This window comes from Manis javanica, chromosome 2, assembly GCF_040802235.1.
Source record: "Manis javanica isolate MJ-LG chromosome 2, MJ_LKY, whole genome shotgun sequence".
Lineage (NCBI taxonomy): Eukaryota > Metazoa > Chordata > Mammalia > Pholidota > Manidae > Manis > Manis javanica.
The window spans coordinates 42,705,288-42,722,788 of NC_133157.1; the positions used below are offsets into that span (position 1 = coordinate 42,705,288).

At 39.5% G+C, this 17,501-nt stretch overlaps 1 protein-coding gene across 4 annotated transcripts in view; it reads left to right on the top strand.

Annotated features, from left to right (window-relative positions):
• CAAP1 (caspase activity and apoptosis inhibitor 1) overlaps positions 1–17,000 on the top strand; it is a 121,543-nt gene extending 104,543 nt beyond the window's left edge. The window contains exons 7-11 of one of the 4 annotated variants that reach the window (XR_012127680.1): positions 96–215; positions 998–1,119; positions 8,148–8,184; positions 9,878–9,979; positions 15,084–17,000. The gene's annotated coding sequence lies outside the window, so the exon portion shown is untranslated. Of the gene's footprint in view, positions 1–95; positions 216–997; positions 1,120–8,147; positions 8,185–9,877 lie in introns of all 4 variants that reach the window. The other 3 variants (XR_012127679.1, XR_012127682.1, XR_012127681.1) reach the window with 3 other exon arrangements.
• Positions 17,001–17,501: the final 501 nt, after the last annotated feature.

The window sequence follows — 17,501 nt, forward strand, 5'->3', positions numbered from 1 at the left end:
TGCTGCCTTAGGCTTCTTTTGTTGACGTATAGATGATGGCTGTCTTCAAAGAAATGATATAATCCTGATGATGTGAACTCTCACTTCTTTTCCAGACAACTCCCAATTTTAATGAAATCACTTGACTGTTCTGAGTGTCTCCATGTCTCAATGATGGATCAGAAACATTCAGATCTCTGCAAGGATGGAGTAGGAGCAAAAAAGTTTCTGTGCTGGTAAATATTGGGTTTCTCTGATCTCTTGCAGAATGTCAACATTTTCATATTTCTCAAACCACCTTCATCTCCCCTTCTTCCTAGACCCTCGATGTCACCTACTGCCAATTCCCAATTCTGTGTCAATACAAAACATGCCTTCTGCATTCTTTACCTGGGCTGCTGAGCATTACCAGAGAGAAGTTCCATGATTCTGCAAATTGGCACCAGTCCACATATTTATTTCCAGCCTCCAGAACATGTATTTGCCTCATGCACCATCTCCCTGTTCTTTGCATGTCCGACCTCTTCTCATCCCTTAAGTCTCCTCTAAACATAACTACTTCAAAGTAACCTCCCTGATTTCCTTCCGCCCTCACCTGGTGCCCTGTTTATGACACTTTGCACTCCTTAATTCTTTATTTAATATTTGCCTGACTGAACTGTTTGTCTCCAAGCTAATTTCTTGTGCATTAGTACAGCCTCTATTTTACTGATTACTGTAGTATAGAACTTCCTGGCATGTAGTAGGCACTCAGGAAGAATTTTTGTATAAATGAATAAATTGTAAGATCACATCTGAAAAGAAAAGCATTCTCTAATAACAAAATTTTAAAAATACCACTTAAATGAATATGGCCATAAGTGCAAGAGATATTCTTACAGATGTCAGGTTGCATATACCTTTGAAATAACCTTCTTATGTGAGGTTATCTAGTTAAACATACTCTTGTGTTCTGGATTTGCAAGACAGCAGTTGCTAAGCCTTTGTAATAGTGGTTTTAACCCCTCTTTGTCTGCAGGAGACCACAGGCTTACCGTCTGCTGACATTTGCCAGCCTTGTGAATGGGTTCCCAGAGCCCTGACACCTCTTTTTTACCAACTCTAGAAACCATTTGGGGGTGCAAGTAAGCAAGTAAGCAAGTGAGTATGAGTGTGACACCATTAGGAAGATTACCTTGAGTGTGGTCTAATTTTTTTTTTAATTTTGGTATCATTAATCTACAACAGACACATGAAAAGATGCTCCACATCGCTAGTCATCAGAGAAATGCAAATTAAAACCACAATGAAATATCACCTCACACCAGTAAGGATCACCACCATCCAAAAGACAAGCAACAACAAATGTTGGCGAGGGTATGGAGAAAGGGGAACCCTCCTACACTGCTGGTGGGAATGTAAATTAGTTCAACCATTGTGGAAAGCAGTATGGAGGTTCCTCAAAAAGCTCAAAATAGAAATACCATTTGACCCAGGAATTCCACTTCTAGGAATTTACCCTAAGAATGCATGAGCCCAGTTTGAAAAAGACAGATGCACTCCTATGCTTATCGCAGCACTATTTACAATAGCCAAGAAATGGAAGCAACCTAAGTTACTTCCATCAGTAGATGAGTGGATAAAAAGATGTGGTACATATACACAATGGAATATTATTCAGCCATTAGAAGAAAACAAATCCTACCATTTGCAACAACATGGATGGAGCTAGAGGGTATTATGCTCAGTGAAATAAGCCAGGTGGAGAAAGCCATCTGAATTTCTTCTTTGGAGAACTGTCTGTTCAGGTCCTCTGCCCATTTTTTAATTGGATTATTTGCTTTTTGTTTGTTGAAGTGTGTGAGCTCTTTACATATTTCAGATGTCAACCCTTTATCGGATCTCTCATTTATGAATATATTCTCCCATACTGTAAGGTACCTTTTTGTTCTATTGGTGGTGTCCTTTGCTGTACAGAAGCTTTTCAGCTTGAAATAGTCCCATTTGTTCATTTTTGCTATTGTTTCCCTTGCCCGGGGAGATATGTTCAAGAAGAGGTCACTCATGTCTAAGAGATTTTTGCCTATGTTTTTTTCTGAGAGTTTTAGGGTTTCATGACTTACACTCAGGTCTTTGATGCATTTTGAATTTACTTTTGTGTATGGGGTTAGACAGTGATCCAGTTTCATTCTCTTACATGTAGCTGTCCAGTTTTGCCAGCACCATCTGTTGAAGAGACTGTAATTTTCCCATTGCATGTCCATGGCTCCTTTATCATATATTAATTGACCATATATGTTTGGGTTAATGTCTGGAGTCTCTATTCTGTTCCACTGGTCTGTGGCTCTTTTCTTGTGCCAATACCAAACTGTCTTGATTACTGTGGCTTTGTAGTAGAACTTGAAGTTGTGGAGCGAGATCCCCCCACTTTATTCTTCCTTCTCAGGATTGCTTTGGCTATTCAGGGTCTTTGGTGTTTCCCTATGAATTTTGGAACTTTTTGTTCCAGTTCATTGAAGAATGCTGTTGGTAATATGATAGGGATTGCATTGAGTCTATAGATCGCTTTAGGCAGGCTGGCTGTTTTGACAATATTCTTCCTATTCTTGAGCACAGGGTGTTTTCCATTTTTTGGTATCTTCTTTAATTCCTCTCATGAGTGTCTTGTAGTGTTCAGGATATAGGTCTTTCACTTCCTTGGTTAGGTTTATTCCTAAGTATTTTATTCTTTTTGATGCAATTGTGAATGGAATTGTTTTCCTAATTTCTCTTTCTATTAGTTCATTGTTAGTGTATAGGAAAGCCACAGATTTCTGTGTGTTAATTTTGTATCCCGCAACTTCGCTGTATTCTGATATCAGTTCTAGTAGTTTTGGAATGCAGTCTTTAGGGTTTTTTATGTACAATGTCATGTCGTCTGCAAATAGTGACAGTTTAACTTCTTCTTTACCAATCTGGATTCCTTGTATTTCTCTGTTTTGTCTAATTGCTGTGGCTAGGACCTCCAGTACTATGTTGAATAACAGTGGGGAGAGGGGGCATCCCTGTCTTGTTCCCGATCGCAGAGGAAAAGCTTTCAGCTTCTCGCTGTTCAGTATGATGTTGGCTGTGGGTTTATCATATGTGGCCTTTATTATGTTGAGGTACTTGACCTCTATACCCATTTTGTTGAGAGTTTTTATCATGAATGGATGTTGAATGCCTTTTCAGCATCTATGGAGATGATCATGTGGTTTTTGTCCTTCTTTTTGTTGATGTGGTGGATGATGTTAATGGATTTTCGAATGTTGTACCATCCTTGCATCCTTCAGATAAATCCCACTTGGTCATTGTGTATGATCCTTTTGATGTATTTTTGAATACGGTTTTCTAATATTTTGTTGAGTATTTTTGCATCTATGTTCATCAGGGATATTGGTCTGTAATTTTCTTTTTTGGTGGGGTCTTTGCCTGGTTTTGGTATTAGGGTGATGTTGGCTTCATAGAATGAGTTTGGGAGTATTCCCTCCTCTTCTATTTTTTGGAAAACTGTAAGGAGAATGGGTATTGTATCTTCTCTGTATGTCTGATAAAATTCCGAGGTAAATCCATCTGGCCCAGGGGTTTTATTCTTGGGTATTTTTTTGATTACCGCTTCAATTTCTTTGCTGGTAATTGGTTTGTTTAGATTTTGTGTTTCTTCCTTGATCAGTCTTGGAAGGTTGTATTTTTCTAGGAAGTTGTCCATTTCTTCTAGGTTTTCCAGCTTGTTAGCATATAGGTTTTCATAGTAGTCTCTAATAATTCTTTGTATTTCTGTTGGGTCCGTCGTGATGTTTCCTTTCTCATTTCTGATTCTGTTGATGTGTGTTGATTCTCTTTTTCTCTTAATAAGTCTGGCTAGAAGCTTGCCTATTTTGTTTATTTTCTCAAAGAACCAGCTCTTGGTTTCATTGATTTTTTCTATTGTTGTATTCTTCTCAATTTTATTTATTTCTCCTCTGATCCTTGTTATGTCCCTCCTTCTGCTGACTTTAGGCCTCATTTATTCTTCTTTTTCCAATTTCGATAATTGTGACGTTAGACTATTCATTTGTGATTTTTCTTCCTTCTTTAAATATGCCTGGATTGCTATATACTTTCCTCTTAGAACTGCTTTTGCTGTGTCCCACAGAAGTTGGGGCTTTGCGTTGTTGTTGTCATTTGTTTCCATATATTGCTTGATCTCTATTTTAATTTGGTCCTTGATCCATTGATTATTTAGGAGCATGTTGTTAAGCCTCCATGTGTTTGTGAGCCTCTTTGCTTTCTTTGTACAATTTATTTGTAGTTTTATACCTTTATGGTCTGAAAAGTTGGTTGGTAGGATTTCAATCTTTTTGAATTTATTGAGGTTCTTTTTGTGGCCTCGTATGTGGTTTATTCTGGAGAATGTTCCATGTGCACTTGAGAAGAATGTGTATCCTGTTGCTTTTGAATGTAGAGTTCTATAGATGTCTATTAGGTCCATCTGTTCTAGTGTGTTGTTCAGTGCCTCTGTGTTCTTACTTATTTTCTGTTTTGTGGGTCTGTCCTTTGGAGTGAGTGTTATGTTGAAGTCTCCTAAAGTGAATGCATTGTATTCTATTTCCTCCTTTAATTCTGTTAGCATTTGTTTCACATATGCTGGTGCTCCTGTGTTGGGTGCACATATATTTATAATGGTTATATCCTCTTGTTGGACTGAGCCCTTTATCATTTTGTAATGTCCTTCTTTATCTCTTGTTACTTTCTTTGTTTTGAAGTCTATTTTGTCTGATAGTAGCATTGCAACACCTGCTTTTTTCTCCCTGTTGTTTGCATGAAATATCTTTTTCCATCCTTTGACTTTTAGTCTGTGCATGTCTTTGGGTTTGAGGTGAGTCTCTTGTAAGCAGCATATAGATGGGTCTTGCTTTTTTATGCATTCTATTACTCTGTGTCTTTTGATTGGTGCATTTAGTCCATTTACATTTAGGGTGATTATTGAAAGATATGTACTTATTGCTATTGCAGGCATTAGGTTTGTGGTTACCAAAGGTTGAAGGTTAGCTTCTTTACTATCTTACTGTCTAACTTAACTCACTTATTGAGCTATTATAAACACTGTCTGGTGATTCTTTATTTCTCTCCCTTCTTATTCCTCCTCCTCCATTCTTTATATGTGAGGTGTTTTATTCTGTACTCTTTTGTGTTTCCTTTGACTGCTTTTGTGGGTAGTTTAATTTATTTTTTGTCTTTAGTTAGTATTTGGTTGGTCTGCTTTCTTTGCTGTGATTTTATTTTCTCTGGTGACATCTATTTAGCCTTAGGAGTGCTCCCATCTAGAGCAGTCCCTCTAAAATACCCTGTAGAGGTGGTTTTTGGGAGGCATTTCCCCTCAACTTTTGCTTGTCTGAGAATTGTTTAATCCCTCCTTCATATTTAAATGATAATCGTGCTGGATACAGTATCCTTGGTTCAAGGCCCTTCTGTTTCATTGCATTAAATATATCATGCCATTCTGTTCTGTCCTGTAAGGTTTCTGTTAAGAAGTCTGATGATAGCATGATGGGCTTTCCTTTGTAGGTGACCTTTTTTCTCTCTCTGGCTGCCTTTAATACTCTGTCCTTGTCCTTAATCTTTGCCATTTTAATTATTATGTGTCTTGGTGTTTGTCCTCTTTGGGTCCCTCCTGTTGGGATTTCTGTGTGCTTCTGTAGTCTGAGCAACTATTTTCTCCCCCAGTTTGGGGAAGTTCTTAGCAATCATTTCTTCAAAGACACTTTCTATCCCTTTTTCTCTCTCTTCCTCTTCTGGTACCCCTATATTGTTCCTTTTGGATTGGTCACACAGTTCTCTTAATATTGTTTCATTCCTGGAGATCCTTTTATCTCTCTGCATCAGCTTCTATGCATTCCTCTTCTCTGGTTTCTATTCCATCAATGGCCTCTTGCATCTTATCCATTCTGTTTATAAATCCTTCCAGAGATTGTTTCACTTCTGTAATCTAGCCTCTGGACGTCATCCCTTAGCTCTTGTATATTTCTGTGAAGCTCCATCAGCATCGTTCTGACCTTTATTCTGAATTCTTTTTCGGGGAGATTGCTTAGGTCTATCTCCCTCGGCCTTCTCTCAGGGGTGTCTGGACTATTTTGGACTGGACTAAATTCTTCTGCCTTTTCATTGTGATAGAGGTAGCTGTAGTCAGGTAGCGCATGTGTCAGCTGGGAGAACAAAGTCCTTTCCTGCTTGCTGGTCACCTTGCCCTTCTCTGCTGCCTGTGTTGGTTACCCACATTCCTGGAGCAGCTTCCAGGTTAATCCCCTAAGCTGCTGTGGGGGAGGGTCTCCATCAGAGTAGTGCAGAGCCCTGCAGGGAGTGGCAGGCATGCCGGTTTTGCTCTCCTGTGAAAGTGGTGCCCCTGCCGGGCAGCTGTGTGCCAACAGCGGCCTTTGGTTATGGCCTGGGCAGCTGTGTGCTGGGCTGATTGGCTGCTGGGGGTGCGGCTGCTCCTGGGCTGCTCTTCCACCACCACTGCCAGCCCCTGCAGGCTGCTCCTGGGCCCCTCTGGTGCTGCTGCAAGCTCATGCGGACCTCACCCGGGCCCCTCCGGCACCGCCACTACCAGTGCACATGGGCCGCTCCCGGGCCGCTCGGTTGCCAGTGCCACGAGCTCACATGGGCCACCCCCTCTCCCCTCTGGTGCTGCTGCTGCGGGCTCATGCAGGCCGCTCCCGGTGCCCTCTGGCGCCACCGTCACAGGCTCATGCGGGCTGCTTTGTCACCGCCACTGCCAGCCCATGTGGGCTGGTTCCGGGCTGCTTAGGTGCCGCCACCGCAGGCTCGTGCAGGCTGCTCTGTTGCTGCTGCTGCCACCGGCTCACATGGGCCAGCCCTGGGCTGCTCGGCCGCCACCACCGCAGGCTCATGCAGGCCGCTCTGGCACTGCCTCTCCCAGCGTGCGCTGCCACTCTTCTGCTGCTGGGCTGGTGTGTCGGGGTCCTTGCTGGTTGGGGGAATGACTGGCAGGCTGCTTATCGCCATGAGGGGCTTCATAGCTGCGCTGCCACCCAGGGGGTTAGGTTGCCTAGAGTTCCCCAGATTCCCAGGTGCTGAGGTGCGTGTGTCGGTATGACTTCGTCCAGCTGTGAGATCCCTGTGCCTTTAAGACTTGCAAAAAGCCCTCGCTTCTTTTTTGTCTCAGGGGCGCTGGTTGCAGGGACCTGCTCACAGGTTTTGCTTTTCCATTTCTCTAATATCCAGCACCCTGTGCACCATGTGTCTGAGCTCCTGGTACGGATTTCTAGAGCTGGTTGTTTAGCTGTCCTGGGCTTTCACTCCCTCCCCGCTCTGACTCCTTTCTTCCCACTGGGGTCTGTGGTAGGGGGGCATTCGGGTCCTGCTGGGCCCTGGCTTATATCTTACCCCCTTCATGTGATGCTGAGTTCTCACAGATGTAGATGTAGCCTGGCTGTTGTACTGTATCTACTGGTGTCTCTTTTCAATATAGTTCTATTTGTTGTATTTTCAAAAATATATATGTTTTTGGGAGGAGATTTCCGCTGAACTACTCATGCCGCCTTCTTGGCACCTCTAATTTATATTAAGAAGCAAAAGATAAACCAATTATAAATTTTTGGGTTAAAAAATAGTAATGAATTACTTGCCATATACCTCACAACTGATCAAGACACATCAGTGTGTCATGATATGTGATTTTTGAATTTTTTATTTATAGAAGAGTTGCAATCATAGAACAAAAGTTCCCATTTACCCTTATACTCAACTTCCTCTAATGTTAATGCCTTTCATAACCATAGTACAGTTATCAGACTAAATATTACCATTTATTTATTTTAGTTAAAAGGGTTTTTTATTGAAGAATAGTTGATATTCTATATTATATTGGTTTCAAGTCTACAACATAGTGATTGAATAGTTACCTACATTATTAAATCCTCACCCCAACTAGTGTAGTTACTATCTGTCAACATAGAAAGATGTTATGGAACTATTGACTATATCCTCTATACTGTACTTTCATCCCCATTACTAATTTAAATTATGATTGAGATTTTATGCCTCTTTATCCCCTTTACCTATTTCACTCACCCACCCAATCCTCACTATTGGTACATTACTATTAACTAAGTTACAAACTTTATTCTGGTTTCACAAGTTTTTCCATTAATACCCTTCTTCTGTTCCAGGATCCAGTCTGCTGAGATACCACATTATATTTAGCATGTATGTATTTTAACAAATAAGATATAAAATTAAGAGGGAAAGCATTTTACCCCTACTCAGGTATTACTGCTGTTAATATTTTGGTATATATTCTCTGCCTGATATACACATGCACATAAACACACACCACATCCTTGTCAGGATCAGACTGCAAACCTACTTCTGTACCTGATTTTTATCATTTAGCAAATCAGAAATATTACCCTATCTATTAATTAGTATTTGAAAATATGTTTAATGTGTCCATAATTCTTATCACGTGGATGTAATTTAAGGTAACATTACCAGATGTAACTGGCACGAGATTATTGAATGCTTGTGTCCATTTTTCCTCTTACAAATGACAGTGTGATGATTTTCAGTACACATGAGCTCTGGGCAGTTTTCACATTTCTGCAGGTATTCATAAGGAAGAATATATAATATGAAGGTCCCCTTTGATTATTTTTTGAGATTTAAAAAAAATTATACTTCTATTACACTTATGAATTTTATGTTCTTTTTTATTGGGATATAGTTGATATGCAATATTGTATTAATTTCAGATTTACAACATAATGACTCAATAATTGTATATATATTACTAAATGATCACCATGGTTAAGTGTACCCCCTGTTACTAAGCGGGTGACTCTACCATGATATTGCAATATTATTGGTTATAGTCTCTGTTGTAGTTCTGTTCCTATGGCTAATTTATGTTATAATTTCAAGTTTTTATTGTATTTTTAAATTTAATAGTAACCTAAGTATACTGAAATCTCTAAAACTGAAAGTGAAAATCTCCTTCTACTCTGGTAGACTTACTTCTCTGAGGGAAAGGAAGTATCATGAGGTCTCTGGCTTTGAGGTGTGCCTGTGCAACTAAAATTATTAGGGGTGCTTCCAGCAATCATTCAAAATGCAGCTTCACCCTGGAGCTTTTCATAAGGGAGTTCTTAGAAAAAATATCCCTTTTGTGGTCAAGGGTGGCATTACCTGGGCATTTCCTGTAGATACAGTTGACCATTTTTATTTTCAGGATTTGCTACTCGTTTGTCACTGGGGAGTCAGTTGCATTACTAGGTAACCGACATCAACACCAGGGATAAATGATCCCCTGATTGTCCCTTGCTTCTGGAATAGATAATTCATCTGTTCCCAAGACACTAAGTCCTACAGGAGCCAGCCCCTGAGCTGCCATCAGCTGGCACTATTATTGGCCATGAGAGTATCAAGGAAGCATCTGGGGACCCCTGGCTCCCACAGCTGCCAGCACAGTGGCCAAGCACTGTGAGCCCAGGTTTATGTGGGGCATCCTGCTACCAGGAACAGAGTGTGAGTAATGGGATAGTATGCCCTCTGAAGTTACACAGGCTGGGTCTCACATCCTACAGGGTGGGATCCATACCTATGAGGGACTCTTTCTACTTTAAGCAAGTAACTGAGCACCTCTGAACCTGAGCTTTCTCAACTGGGAACATGAGATTGTTACACAGGCTGTTGTATAGTATGAGTGAGATGTGAAAATGTCTGGTACAGTGCCTGGCATATACTGTGCCATTGGATAAAAGTTTGTTAAATGAAGAGATGAATATATGACTCACAGAGCCAGTTGAACACTGTTTTTAAAACAGTGGTGTGGCCAGCTGTTATAGAAAGCATAGGAAATATCAGTGCAGTAGGTTAAATGTCAATTTCATTCGTTTTCCAGGTTTGCAGACAACATAGACTAACTCCAGCTCACTAACATTAAAGGAATGTGCTGAAGCGACACTGAGTTTCTGAATTCTCAGAGAAAACTGAGGCTCACAGAGTTAAGTAACTTGACCAAGGTTGACCAGCTATTAAATGATAGAACTCGAATTTGACCCCAAAACTGCTAACACCTGCTTAACCTTGATGCTATGCAAGCAACAGTCCCTTGAAGGAGGTTACACAAGCCAAGGTTGGAAACAGAGAAACTCACTTACTACTTAGGAATATAATTTCCATTTCCTCTCCTAATGGGACCGGCTACCACCAGTTGCCAAGTTGCCATGAAAATTATGGAACTTCAAGTTTTGGTGTCTTGTCTAAAGGATAAAATTTATGTTTTTATTCAGTTTTGTATAGATGTCTCTTGAAAGAAGAATTAAAAGTGTAGAACTTCCACAAAGCTTCATTTCAGCAAAGATATAGGTCTGTTTAACCATCAAGATTAAAAATACGAGTTTTTTTTTTGTCTCAGACTAATCTGAATTTGACAGATCTACTATTTCCTAACTATGTGATTCTGGACAAGTTACTAAACACTTTGAGTTGGATTTCTTTGACTTTATAGTGTTCCAAAGGTTAGAAGAGCTGATGTACATAGAAAGTTTACCACATTGTCCTGAACTTAACAAATTCTCAAAACACTGTTACCATGTCGCAGATAATAATATGTAACCCCACTAAGAATAGGTGTGTTAAGCTTCTCACTTATAATAAAGCCTAAATAAAACACTAACTCATCACTTGCCGATACCTTGCTTCCCTCTGGAGACCTGCTCCTTCCTTTAGAAAATCCTAATCCACTGACAGCTGATGGCATTTAATTCTAGAGTAATTATTAGGAAGTCAGTTAAGTATTTATCCTTCAGTTTTAAGTTTATGCTTTAGCAAGAAATATTCTTTGAAGGGATATCGAGGGTCGCTGTTGGTCCACATCAGCTGAGGTTCTGCATGGGGTTTGTGGAGTCCAGTGATCAGATAAGCAGGAATCATATGGCGAAAAAAAATCAAAGTCAACGTAATAAAGAGCTCTGTGGAGCACGTCACTCAGGCTAAGATGACTGAAGCCCCTGCTGCAGTTTGTGTGGCTTATAAACCTTATCAGGCTCTGACACTTGGTCTATTTCCTTCATCTTTTTTTTTTTCTTTTTCCTAATTTCCTTCATCTTTTACCTGCTTTAATTCCACCAACTCTTTTTCCAGGCCCTGGAAGTGCTCCTTTGATTCCCAATGATGTATTTTCTTGTGTCCCATTATTTTTTTTCTGAAATGCAATCAGAGTTTGCAGTCAGTACTTGGGGACCACAGTGAGCTTCCTCCAAGCACTTGGATGTAAGATTATGAGGAGTGACAAGCCAGTTTCTCTACTGGATGCCTCTAGCAACTTCAGTAGTCCAGTAATGAGCTGGCCCTGCCGAGACAGTCAAAACTTCTACTGGTTAGCACGGATGCTGATAATGCAAATTTCCCATAAGATGGGCACTAAGAATTGAATGTTTTTCGCACTGGCAAGGCCATGCCTCATTGTCAGAGCAACAGGATCAGGTGCTTTCTGCCACCTCCCAGCTATAAATGTATGAGGTGGCAGAGGGCTGTGGAGAGGTGAGGGTTGCCTCTCTCCTGGCAAATTTAAATGATCTCCAGTGGTGCCAACTTAAGCAGGACATACTCAACTTGAAGCTGAGGGATGGCTAGAGACTAGGGGACTGCCTGCATTTCTGTTCCTTGAGCCCAAATATTGATGTCTTCATTGTGCGTCATTGTAGTATTTGACCCTTATCTCTTTTGCAACAGAAAGTAATAATTGTTTCTTATAATTGGATTTTAAAACAAGCACATAACACTTTAGAATGGGGATACCTAAATTCAATCCCAAGGCCTGTAAGATATGCCCATAACTCATTTGGCTGATCCATTCATTCCTTTTTTTTTTTAATTTTGGTAAAATACACCTAATATGAAATTGACTATCTTCATCATTTTTAAGTATAAAAATCAGTGATATTAAGTACATTCATACTGTGATTCAACCATCACTACCATCCACCTCCATAACTCTTTTCATCACTTAGACTTACTGAGACTCTGTATGTATTAAAGAATAATTCCTCATCCCCCCTCATCAGAGCCCCTGGCAACCACCATTCTACTTTCTAAATCTATGAACCTGAGCTCTCTAGGTACCTTACATCTGTGGAATCATGCAGTATTTGTCTTTTTGTTCCATTCATTCTTAAGTTTCATTGATAGAACTAGAAGTTAGCCAGTGGACTTTCTAGAACACTTGACAATCTTGATGCATTAAGCATTTGTAAGTATATCTGATTTTCTTTATTCCAATGCCATGTTCACAAAGCAACCCTCTGATTATGGTATACCTTCTTCCTGTCGATAAAATGAGTTGCCTCCCCAGCATCCATCCCATCCCATTTATACTGTATGGCTTTGTACTGCAGGTGGGGTGGTATTACCATCCCTTAGCTCCAGAGATTGGCCGTAAACCAATTTTCATAAACCCATTCTCTTTGCCACAGTGATTGAGTCAGGTATGGACACTAACCTAAGCCTAAACAAGTCCTCTGGCTACAGCAATGAGTTCATGGACAGGTACTTAATATAAGTCAGTCCAATCAAAGTGAAGTTTAGGACTTTTATTTGATGATTAGGCATAAAGAAGCCATCCTTCTTTTCCTAGAGTTTAATTTAAAAATGCATATCATCTTACTGCTATTGGCAGCTATTTTGTAGCCAGGAGAAGAACTAGTCCTAAGAGGGTGCCCATATTGTGGAAAATAGAACCAATACATGGAAAGAAATTTAATCATGGTAATAATCTTAAAACCTGCTGGATCAAGCCTTGCCTGGAGCACTCCCTTCCACAGACCTTTTAAGATATATGAGTCAGTAAATTCTCTTTATTTTTTTAACCAGATTTGAACTGGATTTTCCATTCCTGGTTTTTAAATACACTTTAATGGATTATCCATAAAAATCTACAGAGTCAGAAAGCAGTGGTTAAATGGACTTTATATATTCCCGTTGATACTAATTTCTCATTGTGAAAAATAAATTGGTATTCTGTCTTATACATTATCTTCCTTAGTGTGTTTAATGTGAGATGTGGATTCATTCTCAGGACCCTGATAAAATTTAGTTTCTGACTTTGTCCTGTTGGGGACCATGGCATACATTCAAAGTAATGAATATCGTACTGTGGAGGCATCTTGGGAGAAGACCTTAGTGACCATACACAGTCTGCCTTGATAGATCTTGAACCTGAGTTTCCATTTCATTGCTTTGAATTTCTGTAGCCATTGGAAATTTTTCTGGACATCAGTGATGGGTCTAAAATAGAAGCCAGTGCTAGTAGCCCTGGGTTCTGACACTTGACCTCACAATCCTGGGAGCCTCCTGCTTAGGTCCTGTTGCTAATTCTCCAGTCTGAGCCCTTTACAGGGAGCTCTGATGGAAGTGTCAGCATCTAGTGCAATGCCTAGTATCTCCTGCACTGACGGGAGCTGAGGGGCCCCTCTAGTGCTGTCTTGGCAGCTGAGAAGATGAGAAGATACCAAGTTTAGTGAAGGGTCAAACTGCTTTTCCTGGTCTTGTCTAGCAAATCTTCCCACTTATCCAGAGGCACTAGATGAGACCTTTTTGTGGTAATATTGTGTGTTCTCAGTGTTTCCCTGCTTCCTACTCCACACATAAAAAGATGTGTGCATCATTTCTCTTTCTGCTGGCCCTGGGTAAAAATAGATTACACACCAGAAAGAAACAGCACATTAACAGTAGGGTTGTTTCCACAGGGTGTGCTCGTGAAGCATTTCTTTCTAAAGGGACTCCTGGTGCAAAAAAAGATGCTAACAGAAGATTGCAATTACACAGAAAACCCAATTATTGCTTTTAATTTTGCTCTAGAAGTTGAGAGCTCTTTGAATGCAGGGAAAGTTGTAGGTGAAATCACATTCAGCCATCCTCCGGGAATGTCTGTGGACACATATTCAATCAGCTGTGGTTAAACGCAGAGCTCTTTATCCAGTCAGCATCAAGGCAAGAAGTACTTGGAATTCCAGCCCATAAACATTTAAACACAGCCATCTAAAACTACTGTGGCCCCGACCTGTATTTTCTCATTTCCAGTGAAGGGGCCATTTTTAAACAGAGCATGCTGTGTGAACTGGTAGAATAGAGTGCCGCAAAAGTCTTTATTAAATTATAGGTGGACTTGTGGGTTCTGCTCAGGGCAAAGGTGGGTTGGCTGAGTTGAATGAAATAGGTCATACTGATCTGGAAGGTCCATTGGGCCCTAGATATTAGGGAGGAGATTGTAAGTGGAAGCTATTTTAATTTTCATCTTCTAGGCTTCCTATCCTACATGGACAATTGTCTACGATTGAATAAGCCCACGACATGAAAACGACACATTTTCTAATTGGTTCCCTTGGAAAACTTCAGAATAAAACAGTTTACCTTCTGTAAAATCATAGGAGTGAGCAAACTCTCAAAGTCAGCTCCACGGTTAAAACAGGAAAGCCTCAAAGCAATCCATGATGTATGGGCCTCGTGTCTATGTTACCCTCTCTAGAACAAATACTTCATTTCTTTTGTGGCCTGTGTTTCCCAGGGTGTATTACATCTTCTACCTCCTGTGCTTTCATTAGGAGGAGGAGATGGCTGTAGATTTAACGTCAGAGCTTCTGCTGAGCTCGGCCACTTCTAGGAATGTCCTTGGTTTTGTCTGTTCACTGTGACTTTCCATATTGTTTATAAATAAACTTCTTGGGTGCTGTGTGCATGAGAAAAATGTGAAGATGAGTGGGAGTTAGGTTCTAAATTAAACAGCAGTGTTTCCTTAAATTGGGACCAATGTGTTAGCAGAAGCTGTGGTATTTAGAAATTATTGCTGAAAGTTCTAGGATTCTTGAAGGAAAGTTCAGAACCCCTGAAGGCTATGTGTGTTAAATATGCATATTGAAAGGAAAGAACTGTTGTTAACTAATATAGACGTTTGCTGTCTGTCTTCACTGAACTTGTGTGTTCACTTTATGCTGCTCAAGCCAGTGATATAACCAATCACATATTCAGCTGATGACTACTAATGTCTCTGAAGCAAAACAAGACAATCTTTATCTAAAAGAAAAATTTCTTCCCTTATTTTCTTCTAGAAGATCATTGAGATGGCTAGAATTTCCACATTGTTTGTGCCCCGGAAGAGCTTCCAGTAGATTGTGCAAAGGACAAGGAGAGAATAAAGAAGAAAAGATAATGAGCAAATGCCACTTTATTGACAAAAATAACATTGCTGCCTCCAAAAGCTTGTGTAATGTTTCCATTTACCTAGAAGTCCCTGTGCTTTCTGGGGAGTTTATGTGAAGGTCCTACCCTGTACGGGGTAAAGACCAACAAAAGAGCAATTCCCAATGGATGGAATGGAGTTGTCTGTCTTCCCTGTAGAATCAAGATATAAAATGAATCTGGACATTGTTCAGGGGGTCTTAGCACCGGAAGCAGTTTCATGCATGGATGTGGCATTGCTCTCAAGGGATTCCTGTAAATACATCACACAAGGAGCTGTTCCCTGCAGAAGTGCTAGAAAAGTCATCTTCAAAGAGGTAAGGATGTACACTGGCTCCTCTGCCTTACCTGGCTGGCCACCTGGGAAATCCTGATCATCTGTTGAACAAAGTCAAACATCTCTGATCTCTGTTTCCTGTGTGGAATTGTCCTTTCTTTGTGCCCCTGTATATTTAGTTCTTGCCTCCGTTATACCTTTAAGAGTATTACAAATATCTTTTGACTTGCCTTATGCCAGGAACTGTGCTAAGTGTTTTACCAGTGACTCTTAATAACCACTTTAGTATTATCTCCATTTTACAGATAAGGAAGTGAAGTAATGTATGAAAAGTGCCTGATATCTAGCATAGAGTAAAAATGCAAAATAAATTATTAGAAATAATGAATACAAGTATTTATGTATTGACCTAATGTTCCTTTGAGATAAGGGCAGAGTCTTTTCTTTTTTGTAGTCCTGACACCTAATAGAGTGCTTGGGACCTACAAAGTGCTTAATTAATTTTGGTTAAAGATCTGAGTGATTGACCAGTTGATCTGAATCTTCTTAGGAGTGTATAGTAGAACAAAAATGATTCAGGTTATATAGGAAGTAGAGCTTTATATCTTTGATAAAATATTTATCTTCTTATAAAAATAATAGAAGCACATTGAAGAAAATTAGGACAATACAGAAGAATGTATACTTTTCACAGTCATTTTTCACCAGAGACAATAATTTTAATTTTCCTTCCAGTCTTTTCTCGATGCATTTCTCCTTTGATATCATATTATATATGCAGCTTTGTAGGTTGCTTTTGGGCTATTGCAATATCACAAATATTTTTCCATGTCATCAAAAACTTTTAGTAAACTTTACTTCTAATTGGCATACAGATAAATTTGTTTATTATAGGAATTTACTTACCCTTTCCCTTTTTGTTCAATATTTAGGGTGTTTATAATTTTTCACAATGATAAATAGCATTGTAATGAGCATCTTTGTAATATATATAAGTCTTTGTGCACATCTCTATTAGTAACTGTGGTATAAGAATTTGTAGGCATGGAATCAGTGATCGAAGCATATCAGTATTTTTAGGCTCGTGATACATGGACACATTGCCAGTATGCACCCAAGAGAGGTTATACCAGTTTATACACATACTAGCTGTGTCTGAGCACACTCACCAACATTATTATTACCTTTTACATTTTTACTAATTTGGTAAACTGAGAAAGACATTGATCCAGGCTCAGAAGGCTTACTGTATGGTTCCATTTATATGATATTTTGGAAATGGGAAAACTATAGGGAAAAAAGTTGGATCAGGGTCTGGGTGTGAGGAAGATATTGTCAGGAAAGGGGTCTGAGGGAACTTTATCTTGGGGGGTTGGGGGGGGAAGTTCCATATCTTGATTTTGCTGGGACTTTTATAACTTGTATATAGTTGTAAAACTCATTGAACTATACACTTGAAAAGGGTGAATTTATTGTACATAAATTATACTTCAATAAAGCTGACTTTTAAAAAATGCCATTGCCTTGTGTTTTTAAGTCATAGTCCTTTTGTGTTTCAGTGAAATTGAATAGCTTTATATTTATTGCCACTTAATATTCCTTCTCTGGACAATTGTCTTTCGTCCAATTGCACCATTGTGTACCAAATCTGAGTATTTTTCCTATTAATTTGGGTAGTCTTTTAATGTTGCCTAACAAATGTGCCAAAAATATTTTCTAAATTTGTTTCAACTTGATTTGTGAATATTCTATGTATTTATGTGATCTAGCCAAATTTGTTGATCTTTTACTTAAGTGGTTTTTTAAATTTCATAGCAGAACTTCCTGATGAAAATCTTTGAAACACTGCCATGTTCCAGGAAACTCCACTTTACTTTCTTTTAGGAATTCACCAGGTAAGGTATGTAATGGGTAAACTTTTCAAATTAAAAGAAGACTACAACCTCTGTATGTGTAAGTGTAGTGGTTGATCTTCCTGAAAGATGCTCACTGGCTCCTCCTTTCATCCTCT